The sequence below is a fragment of the Hypanus sabinus genome, chromosome 20, assembly GCF_030144855.1.
Source record: "Hypanus sabinus isolate sHypSab1 chromosome 20, sHypSab1.hap1, whole genome shotgun sequence".
In the NCBI taxonomy this organism is placed as follows: Eukaryota; Metazoa; Chordata; class Chondrichthyes; order Myliobatiformes; family Dasyatidae; genus Hypanus; species Hypanus sabinus.
The window spans coordinates 6,988,161-7,011,991 of NC_082725.1; the positions used below are offsets into that span (position 1 = coordinate 6,988,161).

General features: G+C 42.7%; 1 protein-coding gene across 2 annotated transcripts in view; it reads right to left on the reverse strand.

The window, feature by feature from the left end:
• The window catches only part of azi2 (5-azacytidine induced 2), an 83,186-nt gene extending 76,182 nt beyond the window's left edge, over nucleotides 1-7,004 (reverse strand). The window contains exon 1 of one of the 2 annotated variants that reach the window (XM_059945017.1): nucleotides 6,864-7,004. The gene's annotated coding sequence lies outside the window, so the exon portion shown is untranslated. The remainder of the gene's footprint in view (nucleotides 1-6,863) is intronic. The other variant, XM_059945018.1, reaches the window with a different exon arrangement.
• Nucleotides 7,005-23,831: the final 16,827 nt, after the last annotated feature.

Here is a 23,831-nt window from a genome sequence, read left to right on the forward strand (position 1 = left end):
AGAATGTGCTGGAGGAAGCCTGCAAGTGTCACCACACTTCCAGCACCAACATAGCATGCCTACAACTCAACAATCCTAACCTGTACAGTTTTGGAATGTGAGAGGAAACCAGTGGACCCAGAGAAAGCCCATGGGGTCACAGGAAGAATGGACAAACTCCTTGTAGACAGTGGCAGAACTGAACCCTGATCACTGGCACTGTAAAGCTTTAAGCTAATTGTCACACAGCCATGTGGCCCCCATTAGCTTCTGGCCCCTAACAGAAACTGAATTTTTACAATCCCATCTTCATACTTCCTTCCCATTCACATTCAGCTCCAAGCACCACCAAATGTGAATGGGAGGAGCTAAAGATGGCGGCGGATGTTTCTGCGAACCTGGGCGACTTATTCCAGTTCGTCTGAGGAACAGTTTAATTTCTCCTCTCCTCAAGTCTCTTTGTCCTTTATCAAGGTGGCTGGGGTCCTGTCAGTCCGAGATCTACAGCTGCACTCCAACTATGGGTTCAACTCTTAGAACTCGCCAAGCAGCCTGGCATTTCGCTATCCCCAGGTGCAGCCTGGAAGATGTGCACCATCGGACGCAGTCCTGCAGACAACCCGATTATTCAGTGATGTCGCCGAGTGAAGCATCGTGGGAGACTGAAACATCAAAACAGCAGGCAGGCAATGTGCTCTGTTTTCAGAAGGCCCCTACACTCGAGCAATCTCTCTCTTTCCTCACAGTGAGTGAGAGTCTTGCTGGTCCTAGAGTCAGGGAAACTCAAATAAGCGACGCCACAGACTGCAACAACGAAACAGCAAACCGCTGGACTCCCCTCCTGTCCGATACAGGAGCGGTATTTCTCTCTCCTTGGCTAGTGAGAGAGAGCGCCTTTCTGAGATGTCAAAGTGTTGGGATGGACAGTAGTTTTTGATAGTCCCTAGGCGGGTAGTGAAGGATTAATGCTTTTGCTGCAGCAAGTGGGGGGGGGGGGGGGTTGATGCTCTTGCTGGTGCATGGGAGGGGGAGGGTGGCTTTAGGGTTCTAATGTTCTGTCATTCATTCTTTGGGGTTGTTCTTCTGTTTTGTGAATGTTTGGGAAGAGTAAGGATTTTAGGTTGTATACATTCTCTGGTACTGAACTGAACCACTGAACTGGAGACAATAATCGACCAAATGAACGAGTCACTAAGACAACCTGACACCGACCTTTGGTTTCCACAGTGGCTCTTTGCTGTTAATCGATCCTGCTAACCTCCATCTCCTTTGTTTCCCTCCACACTCAACTCAAACAACTTGCCTACACATGTCCAAAGCATACCAAGTGTCTGCTGAGTTGTAGCAGTCTCAAGGGAACATGCATGCACTGTTCCACTCAAAAGTACATGCTTGATTCTTTTTGCTGCCCAATAATGAATTGATGGGCAGCGAGTTCTCTCTGGGATACAGAGAACTGGCAAAGAGGGATTGTGTAATATAGATCCATAATTCCTTGTAAGTGACATCACAAGTAGATAGGGTCGTAAAGTAAGCTTTTGGCACACAGGCCTTCATAAATCAAAGCAATGATTACAAGAGTTGGATGTTACGTTGAAGTTGTACAAGACATTGGTGAGACCTAATTTGGAGTATTGTGTGCAGTTCTGGTCACCGACCTACAGGAAAGATTGAAACAGTGCAGACAAAATTTACAAGCATGTTGCCAGGACTTGAAGACCTGAGTTATCAGGAAAGGTTGTATAGGTTAGGAATTTATTCCCTAGAGCCTAAGAGAATGAGGGGAGATTTGACAGAGATACATAAAATGATGAAGGATACAGATAGGGTAAATACAAGCAGGCTTTTTCCACTGAGGATGGGTAAGACTTGAACTTGAGGACATGGTTAAGGATGAAAGGTTAAGAGGAACACGAGGGCAAACTTCTTCACTCGGGGGTGGTGAGGGTGTGGCATTTCCAGCAGAAGTGGCAGATTTCAACATTTAAGAGATATTTGGATAGGTACATGGATGGGAGGTGTATAGAGGGCTAATGTCCCGGTGCAGGTTGATGGGACTAGGCCAGGGGTCAGCAACCTTTACCACTGAAAGAGCCACTTGGACCCGTTTCCCACAGAAAAGAAAACACTGGGAGCCGCAAAACCCATTTGACATTTACAATGAAATAGCACTGCATACTACGTTTTTTTTTGCCTTTATGCTATGTATAAACAAACTATAATGTGTTGCATTTATGAAATTGATGAACTCCTGCAGAGAAAACGAAATTACATTTCTGCATGCAACAAAAACATTTTGAACTCCGAAAAAAAGATGTTGGGTTGAAGGTTACTTTTAAGTAAAATACTCAATGTCTATTTGAGTCCTTCTTGTATTTATGAAAAACGCCGAATTTAAATTTGCCGCCAGCAGCAAACCAAAAATAACATCAGCCAGCTGTCAACCTGAAAAATAAAAGGACTATTTCACTGAACAATGAAAACATATGAATATACGTAAAATAATAGGCAATTAAAATATTTATCATACTTGGTCAGGTTGACTCACACCTGACAATGCAGTCATATTCAGCAGGAATGGATCGATGCTTAGGGGAGTGACCGGGAAGGATAATGTGTTTTTTTCCTCTCTGAACTCACAGAAGCGTTTCCCAAACGATGTTTGCATTGCGCTGATTGCAGAATGTAAATACTCCGAATTTATCATGTCGTGACCTTGTTTGAACTCTCTCAAATTGGGGAAGTGAGACAATGTGCCTTTCTGTAAATCTCTGGCAAGCACTGTCAACTTGCGCTCGAATGCCAAAACATCCTCCAACATGTTTAGGGCTGTACGTCCTTTCCCCTGAAGAGCTGTGTTCAGCGTGTTCAGGTGTGCTGTCATGTCTACCATGAAGTGTAGCTTTTCCAGCCACTCTGGCTGTTCCAGCTCAGGAAAGATGAGCCCTTTGCTGCCCAGAAAAGTTTTCACTTCTTCCAGACACGCGACAAAGCGTTTCAGCACCTCCCCTCTGGACAGCCAGCGATAAAAACACGTTGTAGCGGTGTGCTACACGCAGTCAGTAAACTGCAGTCAAAAATAGCTTTATTGGAACTAAACAGCCTTGCTTTTAAGCCTCCCTCAACCCGCCCCCCCATGGGCGCGGATGCTGCAAAAGACACGTACTCACAAACCCCCTTAGGCTATCTCCCTTAGCCTGAACGCTGGCTAATTGTGAGCCGGTTCGGATGTGCCAGGAAATGGGTCGCCACAACGTCTTATTTAGATTGTACAAGATCACCATAATTTTCAAATTTAGAATTACATTTCAAAAACTAACAAACTAACATAAAATACATTTTAATTAAATACTGACCAATTATTTCCCAAAGCAACAGGGAGCCACAGCACAGACGTAAAAGAGCCGCATGTGGTTCTGGAGCTGCGGGTTGCCGACCCCCGGACTAGGCAGAATAATAATTCAACATGGACTGGGTGGGCCAAAGAGCCTTATTCTGTGCTGCAGTTCTATGACTCTACGACCAACACCTGGTGTAGATCAACCATGATCATCAAGGATCAACTGGATTTGCCATAGACATTGACATATATTAGGAACTTGTTGTGGAGTTAGTCAGGGCATGACATGCAACAAACAAATAACAACATGCAACAATTATAAAAGATAAAGAATTAAATATATAAAGTTAGAGGTGAAGGTATGGATATGGAATACAATGTGCATGAAAACATCAATGATAGAATGCATCTTACTGAATAGCAGAAGTTTGAAGGCCCAATTGGGAAAATCCTTTTTGTTGTTAAGAAATACAGATTCACTTCCATAACATTATGAGAAAAACAAAACATTACTAAAAAACAAAGTTTCAACTGCTCTTATTTTGCTGTCAACATCCTTTTAAAAGTAATTTTCTCTTTAATCTTCTTCCTAGTACCAGCCTTATAAGTTCTTCAGTGCATCTTCTTTACCACCTACTCTGGTATCCAGAGGAATGAATTTACAGCACGTGGTGAATACAGCTCAGTCCATACCAGGCAAAACCCACTCCACTGCTGAAAACATTGACATCAAGTACTGCCACAAGAAGGCAGTATCCATCATCAAAGACCCCACCAGGCCATGCTGTCACCTCACTCCTACAATCAGACAGGGCATATAGAAGCCTTGGGGCCCACACCACAAGTTCAAGAACAGTTATTACCTTACAACCTCCTTTTTTTCAGTTAGTCCTGACGAAGGGTCTCGGCCCGAAACTCGACAGTGCTTCTCCCTATAGGTGCTACCTGGCCTGCTGTGTCCCACCAGCATTTTGTGCGTGTTATTACCTTACAACCGACAGGCTTCTGATCTGGTGTGGATAACTTCATTTAACTATACATAAACAAAGTCTGACAAATGACACCGTGCAAAAGTCAAACCATACAAATAAAAAGAAATAGTGAACTGTACAGATGACCACAGACTCACTTTACAACTCACGTTCTCTGAATTATTTTTATTTGCGTAGTTTACCTTATTTTGCACATTGGTTGTTTGTCAGTCCATCTATATTTAATGTTTCATAATATTCTATTGTACAATACTATGTAAAGGTCTTTTATATCTGGATATAGATAAAACTAGTGTGCCTAAGACTTCTGCGCAGTACTGTTAAGAAGTAATGCTCTGTACTGCTACCCCCCCAAAAAAAACAAATTTCATGACATACATCAAACCTGATTCTGAGATGGGTCACTACTGCAGACTGAGAGTGGAAAGCACCAGTGTCTTTCTGTAATGATCAATAAACCAATTGCTTGCAATCAAATGACCTTGCCTGGTATCAGGGCTGGGTATGTCTGCATCCCCTCCCCTGGGCCCTAATTCTCCTCCTCTGCCACCTGTCCCACACCCCACCCAAGGTGCTCCACTCTCGCCATTTCCAACATCCTTTGCTCCCACCAGATTGACAAACTTGCTCTCCACTCCACATTGGCAAATACAGTACTGTGCAAAAGTTTTAGGCACCAGCTATGTATTAAATATTAAATATTGGCTTTGTCACTGCTGAATTCTTTTAGCATTCCAAATGATAAAACCCTTGTTTTCTGTTACTCGGTAATAATCCATCTCTCTTGCTCCCAACTATAGTACTGTTGAAAGTATCCTGACTGGTTGCACTATGGTCTGGTACACCAGCTTGAATGCACAGGAACACAAGATGTAGAGAGTAATGGACTCAGTCCATTCCATCACGGGCTCATCCCTCGCCACCACTGAAGGCAAAAATGCCCACCATCTGGGCTGTATTATTTATCACAACTGCCACTGGGCAAGAGGTACACCTTAAGACCCACACCACCGGGTTCGAGAACAGCTACTTCTTTCCAGCCATGTGGTTCTTGAACCAATCATCAAAACCTTAATCAGTAAAGCTTAGAAAAGTTAACTTCTCTGATCATGTAGCACCAAAATAGATTTCTTTTGTTCTAATTGTGTTCTCTCTTGCAAAAACTACACAATTTATATTGATCACTTTCTTGAAAATATTTATATGATGCTATGTACCTGCGATCCATTTTCTTACAGGCATTTACAGTAGAACAAAGAAATACAAAAGAATGACAAACTACACATAAACAAAGACTGACAAACAACTGAAGTGCAAAAGACAAACTGAAAGTAAAAATAGTAATAAACAAACATAAATTATACTGGAAATCCAGAGCAACACACACAAAATACTGGAGGAACTGAGCAGGTCAGGCAGCATCCAGGGAATTGAATAAACAGTCAACATTTCAGGCCAAAGTTAGTAACAACTGTCACTAAATCAATATGCTAGAAATATGTCAAACTAAATATACTTTAAAAATTTACAGCCCCCATAAACTGTACCCATTTCTATACAGAATTACATCTCTCCATTTAAGACAATGCAATGCGCAAAACTAATCTTGCAATTGTGCAACTCATCCAAACATAATTTTCCTCTCAGTGTCGAGCTAATTCTGATCTGTTCCTTCCCCACCATCCCTCAGACAATCATTCAAAGAATGAAACAATGAACTTGGCAAGACTGCTTTTCTTCCCAGATCGAAACAAACTGAGCAGTAACTCGAAGGCAATCAACTTTTGGGTGTGTCTACTTACAGCAGCAAATTTGGTAGTTCTGAAGGGTCAAAGTCAGTGAACTCCAGAACAACTTATAAAACATCATATTTGGAAGAAGCTTCCTTGTGATACATGAATATCATACATTAAAAATAGTAGAGCTTCCCAGACAAGATACTCCGTTATTAAAAAAAAATGAAAATTGCTTTCAAAAATGATTAGAATAGTTCTGACAAAATTCACTTCATACAAGTCAGTAATAAAAAACATGATTCTGATATAAAAGTATTCCCTCTAGTGAACATAAAGATAATCATAATCGTCAGAAGACTTGAAATGTTTTCACTTTTTCTCTACACATGCGCCGCCTGGCTTGACTATTGGTATCACTTTCTGTTACAAAGCCAGAAATGGTAGTTCAAGATAATCCCATACAGATCTACACGGGGACTCAAAAATTACTTAAACTCAAGGAAGATAAGTTACTGACAAAATGCAAGGTCTGCACGTGTCAACTCTACCAAAGGAACTAGCATAAGTGAAGTGGGCTGAACGGCCTACTTCAAAGCCAATTTTATGCGTCTTAATCTGGGCTGCCGGAGGAGGATACAAAATTAACGAGTAGTTTACGACTTGGGACGTTTTCCACCAGGTTACCCGATCAGGTGCATCTCCCGAGACTCCGAGAGCCACCTCCCCCTCCCATCCTATCCCCGGGAACAGATCCCGGGACAACCAGCTCAAAACCCCAACAGGCCTGGGTTCCGTGCCGAGCTCCCGCTCACTTACCGGGAGACCCGCGCCGAGCCGACGGCAGGGGCTCTCAGGACCGACCACCCTCCATTTGCTGACCGGCCTCCGATCACCTTTCCCCCCCCGCCGCTATCACCACACCCCCTGGTCACGTCAACGCGGTGGTTTGGGCCGGCGTCATGTGACCTTGTACCAACGACGTCACGCTGTGACGTCATGACGCTCCGGAGCGAGCTTTGCCCCATCCGAAACAGGTACCCAGGATCATCACTGACACGTCTGATGTGCAATTTGTGTTTTGTAGCAGCAATAGAATACCAAGGTATAAAATGACTATAAATTACAAAATAAGTAAATAGTGCAAATAAAAGAAACCAGAATCAGGTTTATTATTGTGAAATAATTGTTAAATATTGTCTGTTGTGAAATTTGTTTTGCAGCAGCACAGTGCAAAGACATAAAAAGTGCAATAAATGCAATAAATTACAAAATAAATACTGTGAGAAGAAGGAATAGTGTTCTCGGACTGTTCAGAAATCTGCTGGTGGAGGAGAAATTGTTTACTTATTTGTAGCTGTTTGTAGTACCGAGAGAAGTGTAGTCATAGTGTCATAGAGCAAAACAGCCTGGGCTGCACTGTTATTCTGCCCAGTCTCATTGACTCACACTAGACCATATCTCTACATACCCCTCCCATCCATGTACTTATCCAAACTTTTCTTAAATGTTGCAATCGAATCTGCTTCCACCACTTCCACGGGTAGGTCGTTCCACACTCTAACTCTCTCTGAGTTAAGTCCACCCCCTTAAATATTTCACCTTTCATCCTTAACCTTTAGTTCTAGTCTCACCGAACCTCAGTAGGAAATGCCAGCTTGCATATACCCTATCTATACGCCTAATAATCTTGTACACCTCTATCAAATCTCCTCCCATTCTCCCGTGCTCCAGGGAATAAGGTCCGAACGGATTCAACCTTTAACTCAGGTGCTCAGGTCCCGGCAATAACCTTGTAAACAGTAAAGTGTGTTGGCCTGTGAAGGAATTTATTGATTTCCTCACCAAGTAAAACAGCGGAATATTGGGAATTGAAACTGAAACCATGTCATAATTACCAGGGTCTGGCTGTGAATTTGCCAAAAAGCATCTGCTTTACTGAGCCTAAAATCCTCCCTGTTATGCATCATTGTGAAGCATCTTCTACACAGCAATAAAAGAACACTTGCTTCAGCTGCGGTAAAATGCCTCTCTAGCAAAGGAGGTGTAAGGTGCTCCTTCTGTCCACTAGACTGCAGGTCACCCTTAGATAAGGTGTAGCACCTGCTTACCGCCCACCCCCAATCAGGGTAACCTGAAACCATGGGAGCAGGTGGTGGATGGTCCAACAAGCAGCTGGTGGCTGGTGCATATCACAAGTTCTAGTTATGCCAGCACTAACCCCAGGCAGACAATCTCCAAAGTGTATTGATAATGGCTGGGGTCACCCATCTTACAAAGACACTGTCCGGAAGAAGGCAATGGCAAACCACTTCTGTAGAAAAACAAGCCAAGAACAATCACGAAAAGACCCTGATTACCCACATCATATTTCACTGCACATAGCAAACAAACCAACAGTAAAATAAACTGAACTTGTGTCCTCATATCTCAATTCCGTTCTATCCCCCTTGGTTCAGTCCCTTCCCACCTACACCTGCGACACTTCTCATGCTCTCACTCTCTTCAGTAACTTTCAATTCCTTGGCCCTGACTGCCTCATCTTACCTTGGATGCCCAGTCCCTATACATTTCTATCCCCCCATCAAGATGGCCTCAAAGCTCTTCGCTCCTTTCTCGACAAACTGATCCCCTTCCTCTGCTACCCTCCTCTGTCTGGCAGAACTGGTCCTCACCCTGAACAATTTTTCCTTTGGCTCCTCCCACTTTCTTCAAACTCGAGGGGCCACATGGGCTCCAGCTCTGTCGGAGTGTCAACAGCCCTGAGGACCTAACTATGTCCCAATGTGTCAATGTATCTATAAAAAAGTCAAGACAGCGTTCTTTTAGTTCTTCTCACCTGCCTATTACTTCCCCCTGAGCCCCCTCCTCCTTCCCTTTCTCCTGTGGTCCACTATCCTCTCCTATCACATTCTTTCTTCTCCAGCCCTTTATCTTCCTCACCCACCTGCCTTCACCTATCATCTTCTAGCTAACCTGTTTCTCCCCCCCCCACCACCTTTTTATTCTAGCATCTTCTCCCTTTCTTCCCAGTCCTGAAGAACGCTGCCTGCCCGAAATGGCAACTGTTTATTAATTTCCATAGATGCTGTCTGATCTGCTGAGTTCCTCCAATATTTTGTGTGTGTTGCTTTGGATTCCTAGCTTCTGTAGACTTGTTTCTGTTTAAAACTGAATACAGAGCTATCTTGTGAGATTACCCTGGCATCCTTAATCAAATGTAAATTCATCATGTTTGATACTGGCAGATGGCACTTTATTCACTATCAAAATAATCTGTTGAGTCAAGACAGACCTGTCAACACCAGGATTAGGCCATTTGCTGCAATGTTTGGCGTATTGTCTGCTCCAACCACAAGTCCACAGTTGTTACAAACACAAGTCTACACCTCACTTCCTTACATGGAAAAAGAAACTGCTCCTATTAATTTTTGAAAACCTTTTCCCAGACATCCCACCCTGCATTTCAGGTTCCTCTTTTTTTTAGAACACTCTACCATGGTGAGCTCTCTTGCGCTCTCTCTCTCTCTCTCTCTCTCAAAAAAAAATCGATTTCCGGGATATTGTATATAATTTGCAGGTGTCAGGGAGCCGTCATCATTAAGCGGGAGACTCCCAGAACTTCCAGGAGAGGTGGGATGTCTGTTTTCCTGAATAGCTTCTTAAGTAGGAAGCAAACTGGTCTCAAAAACTGGCTGAAAAAAAATGGTCTTAAAGTCATCAAAAATAATAACTGTAACACACATAAAATGCTGGAGGAACTCAGCAGGTCAGGCAGCATCGAGGGATAGGAATAAACAGTCAACATTTTGGGCCGAGACTCTTTCTTTCTTTCTCAATCTTCATTAGGACCAGAACACCAACTGCTTATTTCTTTCCATAGATGCTGACTGACCTGCTGAGTTCCTTCAGCATTTTGCATCTGTTATTTTGGATTTCCAGCATCTGTAAAATCTCTTGCATTTATCAAAAAACGTAAGACTCATCTGTTGTCACCTTACTTGCAGATTCCTATCGTGAGTCAGAAGAAGCAGACAGAAAACTATACAGAAATATCAGGCATCTCTGACAAATCTGGCAAAGTAGAGAGCCCAATGAAAAATTATTGAGATAATTTTACTTCTGCCACTCTCTGGGTGCTCCAAGAAAAGGACATTGGCTGACAGTCAGTCAGGTCCATGAAAGATTTTAGATCCAGAGATACAGCATGGTGACAGCACCTTGCAGCCCAATGAGCCTGCAATTACATCTATGTGACTGATTAACCTACAAATCATACGTCTTTGGAATGTGGGATGAAACCAGAACACCCAGCGGAAGCCCACAAGGTCATGGGGTGAACGTGCAAACTCCTTGCAGAGAGCAATGGGAAGTCACTGGTACTCTAATAGCTTTACTCTGACCTCTACCCTACCATACCCCCAAGAAGCCTTGGCTTTTGGGGAAAGAGACTCTTTTCATGGCTATTGCTAAGTACATCAGATAACTGACTAAGAAAAAAACATCAGGTTCCTTTACAGGGATAAATAAAGCTGTGGCTTTTTAAAATTATGTTCTAATCTTCAAGAAGGGTTTCGTGTTGGTGCACAACTGTAAACAGATTATAAAACAAATGGCTGCATCACTGTCTGATATGGGGGGGGGGGAGTTTACTGCAAAGGACCAAAATAAGCTGCAGAAAGTGATATACCTAGCCATCTTCATCTTGGGCATGAGCCTCCCCAGTGTCCAATATATCTTCAAGGGGCAATGCCTCCAAAAGGTGGCATCCATAATTAAGGACCCTTCTCATTGCTACCATCAGGGAGGAGGTACAGGAGCCTGAAGACACACACTGAATGATTCAGGAATTGTTGCTTCCCCTCCGCCATCAGATTTCCAAATAAACAATGAACCCATGAATACTACCTCACTAATTTTTTTTCCCTTTTTGCACTGCTTATTAAATTTAACAATTTTAATATATATACTTAATGTAATTTACTGTTTTTTAAATTATTAAGTATTGCATTGTACTGCCACCACTTAGTAACACATTTCATGACATAGCTCAGTGATATTAAACTTGATTCTGATCACCGTTAACAATTGTAAACAACTTTAAACAAATCACTGTAATCAGAACATTAACTTTCCATCCAATGTAAATTCAAAATCTGGGTTCTTCCTGTTTTAATTTTGCATGACCATAGAAGGAAAGTCAATTGCATTTTGCACCTCTTATCTATGAGTTCTGCAGATTGCTCATGAGATTCTACAGAAGGAAAGAAATTGTTCCAGTTTTGTGCGATCTGCAGAATCACATTTAGATTCAGATTTATCTATCACATGTACATCAAAACATGCTGTGAAAAGCAAGCCCTCTACCCCCCTTCCACGCACCCATGCACATACGAAGTGCTCTAACCCCAGGACAGTCTTTGGCCTGTGGACTCATGGATTCATAAACAGTCGGCCATCAAATTCCCTAGCAGATTCATGGAGATTCAGACTTGATCCTCTGACATTTGAGCCTTGACCTCTGGACTTCTGACCAACCTTCGGGCTTTGATCTGGACTCCCGATCAACCTCTGAGCTTAGATCTACAATATTGACCCCAGGACACACCAATGGCAATGAATACATATTGCGTCCTACATTGAAAATATTCCCAGTTTTGGGAAGTGGATATCTAGTTATTTTTAAGTGAATAGATCTTGAAATCAGGTTCCCAAATTGCTAAATACTTTTAAATCATGTATAAGCTGGCTGGTGATAGGTGAAACTAGGTGAGGGGAAAATAGATGGGTGGGGGAGGGGGGTTGAAGTAAGAAGCTGAAAATGTGGAAAAGGTAAAGGGCTGAAGAAGAAGGAATTTAATAGGAAAGGAGAGTGGACCATGGGAGAAAGGGAAGGAGAGGTAAAAGAAGGAGATGATGGGCAGGTGAGGAGAAAAGAAGAGGTAAGAGAGGAACCAGAATGGTGAATGGAGAAAGAGAGAAGGGAGAGGGGATAGAAGCTACCAGAAGTTGGAGAAATCAATGTTCGTGCCATCAGGTTGGAGACTCCACAAACGGAATGTGAAGTGTTTCTCCACCAACCAGAGAGTGGCAACAGCATGACTATGGAGGAGGCCATGAATCAACATGTTGGAATGGGAATGGGAAGTTGAATTGAAATGAGTGGCCACCAGGCTTCCTCTACAGTCACTTCATTCCCCTCCGTCACTCATGCACCTTCCTCCTCTCCTGATCTTACCTGTCAGCCGCCAATGTGTACCCATCTTCTTTTCTGGCTTCTGCCCCCTTCCTTTCCAGTCTTGGAGGATCTCGGCCCCAAGCGTTGACCATTTACATATTTCCATATATGCTGTACTCCTGCAGCATGTTGTGTGTGTTACGCAATAAAATATGAAATACATTTTCAGCCGCTAACAATGTTTCACCCAGAATAGCTGTGTTCCACTGCATGCCTGTAGTATGCTGATGACAGACAATTTTCTCTGGTCAGCTTATTGCTGTAATTATTCAGAGTTTCCTGGACACTTAAGGCTTTTGCAGAGAACCAGCTTAATAAGGAGACATGAAAAATCACATTTTAGGCAAAAAGTAAAGTTACATATGGGGAAGTGATGGGGGAGGTGGGGAGTTGGTGGATGAAAATTCTTATGACAGCTGGAAATATTCAAAAGGGACTAAAACTAGTCTGCAGCATTTGCCAGAGTACAGTACAGGAAGAGATGGTGGTGAAATGGAAGGAAGCAATGGTTGGAGACAGGGAAATCTCATTGAAACCTATCAAATATTGAAAGGCCAAGATAGAGCCAATGTGGAGAGAATGCTTCCAATAGTGGGGGAGTCTAGGACTAGCAGGCACAGCCCAAAGTACAAGGATGTTTGTTTAGAACAGAGATGCGAATGAATATCTTGAGCCAGAGAGTGGTGAATCTGTGGAATTCATTACTACAGACGGCTGTGGAGGCCAAGTCATTGGGAGTACCGTAAATTCCGGACTATAAGCCACTACTTTTTTCCCACGCTTTGAACACTGCGGCAACACTGCGGCCTATACTACGGTACGGCTAATGCATGTTTTTTTTTCATGCCGCCAAAAACATTTTGCTTTGTAACAGTAGACCAATAAAATTGATGAGTAGTTCACAGAGGTCCAATGAAATTGTACGATAAATCAAGCGCACTTTCACAATTAAATTATTGTAAATCAGTCATTTGTACTCACCCTCATCAACATGGAAAACACTCAAAGAAAAGCATATGATGCAGCTTTTAAGTTAAAGGCGATCAATCTGGCAGTTGAAGAAGGAAATCGAGCTGCTGCACATAATCTTGGCATAATTGAATCGATGGTGAGACGGTGGAGACGCCAGCGTGAAGAACTGAGTCAATGCAAAAAGACGACAAAAGCTTTCAGAGGTAATCATAGCAGATGGCCCGAACTTGAAAACCTTCTTGAAGACTGGGTTAACACACAGAGAGCAGGCGGCCGCGGTGTTTCCACCGTGCAGATCAGACTGAAGGCTAAAGCAACTGCCACCAAAATGAAAATCGAAGATTTTAGAGGTGGGCTATCGTGGTGTTTTAGATTTATGAGACGAAAAGGCCTGTCCGTCAGGGTACGCACGACTCTGTGTCAGCAGCTCCCTCCCGACCACGAGGAAAAACTTGCTAACTTCCGCACATTCACTCAAACAAAGATAGCGGAGAATTCCATCGGGCCAGATGATATCATAAATATGGATGAAGTATCTTTGACGTTTGACCTGCCTCTCACTCGGACTGTTAATAAAAAAGGTGACTCGTCCATCACACTGAAAGCAAGTGGCCATGGGAGAACGCATTTTACTTGTGTTCTGAGCTGCACAGCATCTGGACTAAAGCTTCCACCGATGGTGATTTTTAAGCGGCTGACAATGCCAAAGGAAAAATTCCCAAAAGAAATCATGGTGAAAGTCAATAAGAAAGGTTGGATGATGGAGAGTCTAATGAAGGATTGGCTGAGAGAGTGCTACGCCAAGCGACCAGGGGGATTTTTTCACAGAAGAAAACGGCGCTGCGCGTTGAGTGGGAGGCTTGGATGACGAGCGGCGAGAAATCCTTTACCAAAACAGGACGCATGCGAAGAGCATCTTTAACTCAAGTCTGCCAGTGGATCCTAAATGCGTGGATCCATGTCACAACATCCACCATCACCAACGGGTTTCGAAAGGCTGGACTGCTGCGTGATGAAGAGGACCGCATGCGCTCAAGTGAGAGCGACAACGAAGAGACTGAAGTGAGTGACGAGATCCTGAGGTTGTTCAATTCGGACACTGAAGAAGAGGACTTTGATGGTTTTAGTGCGCAGGAGGAAGATGAAGAAGGCGATCAATAACTTTTCCTGGTAGGCTGCAGTATATATATATTTTTTTACCAGTTGTTAGGAGATATTGGAATGTTGTTCGTGCACTGTTCAGTAAAAAAGTATACGCAACGTAATTTGTGTGTTACCGATACGTATGTATATTTAAAAGTAGCTGTGTTACAGGCACTGTTCGATAAAAAGCATTTGCAATATGTATTTGTTTATGTTACCATACGGATTTAATTAAAAGTTAAAAAATCCTCACGTATAATATCTTTCTGTGTAAATATCTCATATTACAACGTGGGACACCTGCGGCTTAAAATCTGGTGCGGCCTGTACAAGTACAAAATTGATTTTCTTTCTAAAATTAGGGCGTGCGGCTTTTAATCAGGTGCGCTCTGTAGTCCGGAATCTACGGTATTTAAAATGGAGGTTGATTGGTTCTTGATCAGTCAGGGTGACAAAGATTACAGGGAGAAAGCAGGTGAATAGGGTTCAGAGGGAAAATAAATCAGACATGACTCAATGGCCTAATTCTGTTCCTATCTATTATACGATCTGCTCATGTAAATCCGAGTGGGTTTGAAAAAATATTGTAAATATATTTGTTGAGTTTATAGGTATTGGGATTGAGAGGGAGCTGAAAGGAAAGGGCAGTGGTCAATTAATTTTTAATGGCCACCATGTTTCCTTCCAAAACAAAGTGAAAGGTGAGAACAAACTGAACAAAACAGATACTGTCCAGCGTGTAGCAATAGATGGTCAATTAGTACAGAAAGTGGTGGCACAGCCCAGTCCATCGCAAGCAAAGCCCTCCTCAGCATTCAGCACATTTACAAGGAGCGATGCCCCAAGAAAGCAGTATCCATCATCAAGACCTCCACTTTCCATAAGATCATAAGACAATGGAGCATATGGCCCATTGAGTCTGCTCTGCCTTTGAATCATGGCTGATCTTTTGCTCCCCTCCTTAACCCCATTCTCTGGCCTTCTCCCCATAACCTTCAATGCCATGTCCAATCAATGTCCTATCAAACTCTGCCTTAAATACACACAACAGCTTGGCCTCCAAAGCTGCCTTCGGTTACAAATTCCACAAATTCACCTCTATTTGGCTAAAGAAATTTCTCCGCATCTTTGTTTTAAATGGATGCCCCTCTATCCTGTGGCTGTGCCCTCTTATCCTATACTCCCCCACCATGAGAAACATCCTTTCCATATCTACTCTGTGTAGGCCTTTCAACATCTGAAAGGTTTCAATGAGATCCCCTTTCATCCTTCTAAATTCCAGTATAGGCCCAGAGCCAACAAACAATCGTCATATGATAACCCTTTTATTCCTGGAATCCTCCTTGTGAACCTCCTGTGAACCCTCTTCAATGCCAGCAACCTTTGCTTAGAAAAGGAGCCAAAACTGCTCACAATACTCAAGGTGAGGCCTCACCAGTGCCTTATAAAGCCTCGGCATCACATCCCTGCTCTTGTATTCTAGACCTCTTGAAATGAGTGCTGACATTACATTTTCCTTCTTCACCAATGACTCAACCTGCAAGTTAACCTTTAGGTGTTCTGCACAAGGACTCCCAAGTCTCTTTGCACCTCAGATTTTTGGATTTTCTCCCTTTTAGAAAATAGGCTGCACATTTGTTTCTACAACCGAAGTGCATGACCATGCATTTTGCAACACTGAACTTCAGTTGCTACTTTCTTGCCCATTCTCCTAATCTGTCTTGTCCTTCTGCAGCCTATCTGTTTCTTCAACACTACCTGCCCCTCCACCAATCTTTGTATCATCTGCAAACTTGACAACAAAGCCAAGTTGACAAATGATCCAAGAACCTGAAACCCTACCTCCTGCATCAGCTTCTCAGCCACACATTTATCTGCCAAATCATCCTGTTCCTACCCTCACTGGTGTGTGCACGGGCAGCAATCCAGAAATTACTGCACTGGAGGTTGTGCTTCTCAGCTTTCTGCCTAGTTCTCTAAATTCTCTTTTAGGACTTCTTTGTTTCTCCATCCTATGTCATTGGTACCAATCTGTAACAATACATCTGACTGCTCTCCCTCCCCCTTCAAAATGCTGAGGACGTGATCCGAGACATTCCTGAACCTGGCACCTGGGAGGCAAAATACCATCCAGGTGTCCTGTTCACATCCACAGAATCTTCTGTCTGTTCCTCTGACTACTGAGTCCCCATCACTACCATTTGCCTCTCCTCCCTCTTTCCCTTCTGCACCATGGACCCAGTAACCCTGTCTCCATGACATTCCTCTGGAACATCATCCCCCACAGCAGTATCCAAAATGGTATACCTGTTATTGAGGGGGAATGTCCACAGGGGTGCTCTGTGTTAACTGCCTATTCACATTTCCATTTCTCCTGGCAATCACCCAGGACTCGCCTCCTGCAACTTAGGGGTGACTACTTCCCTGTAACTCTGATCAATTATCTCCTCACTCTCCCATACAAGCCAAAGGTCATCCAGCTGCTGCTCCAGATCCCTCACACAGTCTTCAAGGAGGTGTAGCTGGATGTAGTTCGTTGGGAGACTCTGGATCTCCCAGGGCTTCAATATCCGGCACGAAGAACACACTGTAGCCATTTACTATGCTTGGTACAGTAAGAGGAAAGAAGAAGGGAACCTTAACAGAAACCTACCCAGCGCCAACCCTTCTTTCAAGCCAAAGCCTCCCTTGAGCCAAAGCCTGACACGCCTACTCACATCACTTGCCTATTCCCAACAAAGACCGCCCTGCTTATCCCTTCTGTAATTTTAAACACGTGTCGCTGCCTATGAGAAGGGGACAAAGTGAGAAGCTGGAAGGTCACCTCACCTATCTCTTTATGGACCAATTAATAACAGTGAAAAAATGTTCTAAAATGGCTAATTATTATTTTCTGTGTTGGGAGTAAATGGATATGATTTTCAGGATTTATGAACAATTTTTCAGCAAAGGATTAGATGTGTAAAAATGTGCATTCATACATTTTTAAAAAGAAGCATAGAATATATGATTAAAATGACAGTTTGGATATTCATCAGAAAGTCTACAAATAAAAAGCAATTTATTAGCCTGTCTTTGCAAAAGATAAACATAGAACATGTATTACACTGGGAGTTCCCTAGCCCCTGAAGCTTAATAAGTTTTCTCTAACATAGATTGCCTCTTGAGAATAAGAATTGAAAGAGATAATTTACGATGCAAGATTTGAGATTGTATATTGTCAACCATCAGTTTTTATTGACATTGCTCATTCTTCTGCTGTTTGTGCAACATGTTCTTTTGTTTGCACGTTAGGTGTTTGATGTTTTCTTTGAATGTGATCCATGGCTTTCTTTGTTTCGTAGCTGTCTATGGGAAGATGAATCTCTGGGCTGCATACTGCATATACTTTGATAATAAATGTACTTTGACTTTGAGTTTGTCAAGTGTAAAGGAGAACAACATGGTTGTTATTCCAGAGCTGATGCAAGCATAAAAAAAGATAATAAGCATAAAGAACACAATTACAACATGATAAATATAAATACAACAAGATTAGCTTATATGCATTTGAGCCATGCCTCAGAAAGGTGGCGTCCATCATTAAGGACCCAGGTCATGCCTTGTTCTCATTGTTATCATCAGGAAGGAGGTACAGAAGCCTGAAGGGACATACTCAGTGACCCAGGAACAGCTTCCTCCCTTCTGCTATTCAATCTCTGAATGGAAATTGAACCCTTGAACACTACCAGAAAGCCATGAGCCAGTGCTCAGTTGAGGATCAAGTGCAGAGGGTCAACAACTTTAAATTCCTTTGTGTTTTTATCTCAGAGGTCCTGTCCTGGGTCCTGCACTTAAGTGCAATTATGAAAAAAAGCATGGCAATGCCTCTTCTTCCTTAGGGGTTTGCGAAGATTTGGTATGATGTGTGAAATGTTGACAAACTTCTATAGATGTGTCATGGAGAGTACATTGACTGGCTGTATCACAGCCTGTAATGGAAACACCAATGCCTTGAACAGAAAATCCTACAAAAAGTGGTGGATACAGCCCAGTCCATCACAGGTAAAGCCTCAGCACCATTGAGCACATCCACATGAAACCCTGTTGCAGAAAAGCAGCATCCATCATCCAGGACTCCAACTGCCCACAACATGCTCTCTTCTCGCTGCTGCCATCAGGAAGAAGGAGCCTTGGGACTCACACCACTGGGTTCAAGAACAGTTATTACCCCTCAACCATCAGGCTCCTGAACCAAAAGGGATAACTTCACTTCATCGTCGAAATGTTCCCACAACCTATGGACTCACGTTCAAGGACTCTTCATCTCACGTTATCGATACTTATTGCTTATTTGTTTATTATTATTATTTCTTTCTTTTTGTATTTGCACAGTTTTATGTCTTTTGCAAACTGGCTAAATGCCCAAGTTGGTGTGGTCGTTTATTGATTCTATTATGGTTATTATTCTATGGATTTATTATGTATGCCCACAAGAAAATTAAACTCAGAACTGTATGTGGTGACTTAGAAAAGTACAGCACAGAAATAGGCCCTTTGACCCATCTAGTCTATGAAAAAACCATTTAAAATGCCTACTCCCATTGCCTGTATCTGGACCATAGCCCTCCATACCCCTACCATCCATGTATCTATACAAACTATCCAAAGGAGCTTTGATATAAGATGGATATAGATAGATACTGAGAATATGAGTTGTAGATTCCTTGAAAGGGAGTCCATAGTTTGTGGAATCAGTTCAGATTTCAGATGAGTGTTAGCTGAGGATATTGGTGGCTGAATGATAATAACTGTTGTTGAACCTGGTGGTATGGGACCTAAGGCTCCTATATCTGTTCCTAATCTGTAAGCCTATCTGGATGAGATGATCAGAAATAGCTAATAAAATTGCATGAAATTTTCAACCCAGGTAGTAAATGATCAGAGTGAATTTCTTGTGAGAGGCCTTAAATAGTTGGTATTTCCCCAAGACTACACCCCTAGTAGTTCAATCACAAACAAGAGAATATCTGCAGATGCTGGAAATCCTGGAGAAACTTTGCAGGCCAGTCTGTTACTTATAAAAATGCCACCCCTTCCCCCCAATTCCTCTGTCTCTGCTGCATCTGCTCTCAGGATGAGGCTTTTCATTCCAGAACAAAGGAGATGTCCTCCATCTTCAAAGAAAGGATTTTCCCTTCCTCCACCATCATCGCCGCCCTCAACCACATCTCTTCCATTTCACGCACTTTTGCTCTCACCCGATCCTCCCGCCACCCTACTAGGGATAGGGTTCCTCATCCTCACCTACCACCCCACCAGCTTCTCAGCCACACATTAATCTGCCAAATCATCCTGTTACTACCCTCACTGGCACATGGCACATGTAGCAATCCAAAAATTACTAACCTGGAGGTCCTGCCTCTCAGATCTGGACAACGAGATGCCATGAGATCTCAGAAGAAACCTGTTATGTGACTTAATGTCAGTAACTATTATTTAAATAAGTTCTTGAATGTGATTAGACATACAGGGTTATGGCTGGTTTCTATGAACTAACTAAAATATAAATTTACAATGTAAGTCTGTTTATTTGTTTGTATGGTGTTGTTTTCTAGATCAGCATGGCAGGCTGCTAATGTTTTAATAAAAACCATGTGGACATCTATTGGAACATGTTTACACCACTTCTAACTTTATTACTTATTTATTTATAGGAATACTCTGTGGAATAGTCCCTTCCAGCCCTTTGATCCATGCTGCCCCACAATCCCTGGTTTACCTGTAGCCTAATCACAAGACAATTTACAATGCCCTATTAACCTACCAACCGGCAGATAAGTACATAAGAACTTAAGAAATTGGAGCAGGTGTAGGCCATCTAGCCCATCGAGCCTGCCCCACCATTTAATAAGATCATGGCTGATCTGTCCATAAACTCAACTCCACCAACCTGCCTTTTCCCCATCTCCCTTAATTCCCTTACTATGTAAAAACCTTTCTAACTGTTTCTTAAATATACTTAGTGAAGAAGACTCAACTGCTTCCCCGGGCAGAGAATTCCACAGATTCACCTCTCTCTGGGAAAAACAGTTTCTCCTCATCTCCATGCTAAGTCTTCTCCCCTGAATCTTGAGGCAATGTCCCCTAGTTCTGGTCTCACCTACCAATGGAATCAACTTTCCTACTATCTTATCTATCCCTTTCAAAATTTTGTATGCTCCTATAAGATCCCCTCTCATTCTTCTGAACTCCAGTGAGTATAATCCCAGGCGATTCAATCTCTTCTCATAGGTTAACCCCTTCATCCTCGGAATCAACCTGGTGAACCTCCTCTGCACCGCCTTCAAAGCCAATATATCCTTCCTCACGTATGGAGACCAGAACTGTACACAGTACTCCAGGTGCAGCCTCACCAGTACCCTGTATAGTTGCAGCATGACCTCCCTGCTCTTGAATTCAATCCCTCTAGCAATGAAGGCCAATATTCTGTTTGTGTTCTTAATAACCTGTTGTACCTGCAAGCCAATTTTCTGTGATTCATGCACAAGCACTCCCAAGTCCCTCTGCACAACAGCATGCTGCAATCTTTCATCATTTAAATAATAACCTGCTCTTCTATTATTTCTTCCAAAGTGGGTGATCCTGCATTTATCAAAGTTGAATTCCATCTGCCAGACCTTGGCCCACTCACTTGACCTATCTATATTCCTCTGCAGACTCTCCACATCCTCTGTACAATTTGCTTTTCCACTCAGGTTCGCCTTTAGACTGTGGGGGAAAACTGGAGAACACGGAGCAAACTCACGTGGTTACAGAGAGAACTTACAAACTTCTTAAAGGCAGCAGTGGGACTGAACCCAGGTCGTTGGTACCGTAAAACATTGTGCTAACCACCCTGCTACCATGCCACCCTGAAGGTCAACAAAAGGGTGACAGTTCTGATCAGTGGATAGTTTGACACCTGGAGACACGGTGCACCACTTAAAAGTGATGGTCAAAAGATAAGGTTGAAGAAGTGGTGGAATAAGACCATAAGACATAGGAGCAGAATTAGGTCACTTGGTCTGTTGAGTCTGCTCTGCCATTCTATAGTGATTGATTTATTATACCCCTGAGGACCATTCTCCTGCCTTCTCTCCCATAACTTTTGATGCCCTTACTAATCAAAATATCAGTCATTTTTCAGCAGAGTAGGAGGCTGTTCAGCCCTTCAGGTCCATTCTGCTTCTGTGTGGAAACAATCTGTCTACTCCCATTGCCCTGCAAATGGATTTAAGTGCATTCAGACACGCAGATAAAATGGCCAAAATGTTGCATCTCTGACGTTGTAGATTGGCTGGTTTAGTGGTGTCACAACAACAACCTTGCACTCACCATCAGTAAGACCAAGAAATTGATTGTGGACTTCATGAAGGGGAAGTCAGAAGAAGACACGCCAGTCCCCATTGAAAGGCTTCACTGGGGGTGGGGAAGTCAGTGGTGGAAAGGGTGAGCAGCTTAAAATTCCTGCTTGTCAACATCTCAGAGAATCTAACTTGGGTCCAACATTTGATGTAATTACAAATAAGGTACACCAACAGCTACTTCATTTGGTTCATTTGGACTTGATACGTATCCAACCAAAGACTCTAGCAAATTTCTACAGATGTACTATGACTGGTTGCATCAATATCTGGAAAGGAAAGGCCACTGCCCAGGATCAGAAAAGTTGTAGACTCAGCCAGATCCATCATGGGCACTAGCCTCCCCACCATAAAGTACATCTTCAAAAGGTAGTACCTCAGGGAAGCTGCATCCATCATGAAGGATCCTCACTCTCCTGCCCTCTTCTCATTTCTAACATCAGAGAGGAGGTAGAGGAGGCTGAAGATGCAAACTCAACATTTTAAGAACAGCTTCTTCCCCTCCACTGTCTGATTTCTAAATGGCCCTTGAACCCACAAACTCCGTATTTTGCTCTCTTTTTGCATGATTTATTTATTCATATTTTTATATTTCTTAACGTAACCTATAACAAATTTATTTATTTATTATACTGTACTGCTGCCACTGAACAATAAATTTCATGACATATGTCTCTGATAATAAATTCTAATTCTGATTGTAGCTGTAATATGCTTTTCATATTCCATTATAACTATCAGTCAAAATATCTGGTGAAATCCACAATATTGCTTAAACCTCCAACTTGTGCATTCAGAGGAAAAATAATAAGAATTTGGAAGAGCTGGCATTTTCAGATATGATACATTCATAAAAATTCACAAAGGAAGAGGTTATATCTAAACAGAGAAAAAATAATTATAAATGTTTAAAGATACAAAACAGCTCAAATTGCATGTCAGTTTTTTTTTGAAATAACAGACACTATGTGGTTGCAAATAATTCCACTGTGGATTGTCCCAAGCTTGGGTGTGAAAAGAGGAGGGTTGGGTCTGGAGCTAGCAATCCTATCCCATGAAGACTCAGGGTTACAGAAACACCAACAGAAGTTCCAAAGACTTCATCCCTAGGAGAGGAAGGATTTTCAATGGACTACACCTGGAGACATCTTGAAAGACTGGCCCAGGACAGAGGAATCTGGTGAGCTGCTGATGCCTCTGTTGGGAATGGTGAGAGTGGCACAGGTAGAAGAGAAGAAGTGTGGGGCCAGGGGTGGGGGGTTGGCACAGGTGAGGACACATTTTCCCTGAGATACCAGGAAAGGTAATTTGATTCTAAGCAATTTGGTTACTGATTATTAAAGAATGTCTCTCTGGTGATTCCAGCTCCCTCACCTCTTCCTTTCCCTTTTCCCATCACTCCCCTCTCCCTGCCCCCTTCCCACTCTCAGTCCAGAAAACATATCAGAATCAGGTTTATCATTACTCACATATGTCATGAAATTTGTTTTTTTTCTGCAATGCTATTGCAGTGCAGTGCAATACATAAACTCACTATGGTACTGTGCAAAAGTCTTAGGCTTCCTATATAGGGGCCTAGGACTTCTGCAGGGTACTATCAGCATGTGTTGCAAATGGTAAATAATTCTCTTCTGAATGAACTATTTCTCAATCAGAATGGCTGAGTTTATTGACATTACAGTGAGGTGGAATCAATGTTACAAGCCATTGCTTGTGGATGATCTTTTACTACTTTTACAAGTCAGATTGAAATGCTGCATTACTGCGTGGTACAGAAACTGCACTGTGGCTGACAGGAAGGCTCCACGAATGGTGGTTGAAACTACCCAGTGCAATACCAGCACAGCTTGCCTGCCATCAAGGATGTATATGTTAAAAGGTGTCTGAAAAAGGCCAGAGCTATCATAAAAGATCCCTCCCACCCTGTTTGTCCCACTCCTATTAGGGAGGAGGCAATGTACAGGAGCAACCATGCCAAGACCACCAGACTCAAAAAGTTATTTTCCACAAGCAGTAAGGCTGGTCAACACCTCCACTCTCTAACCCACC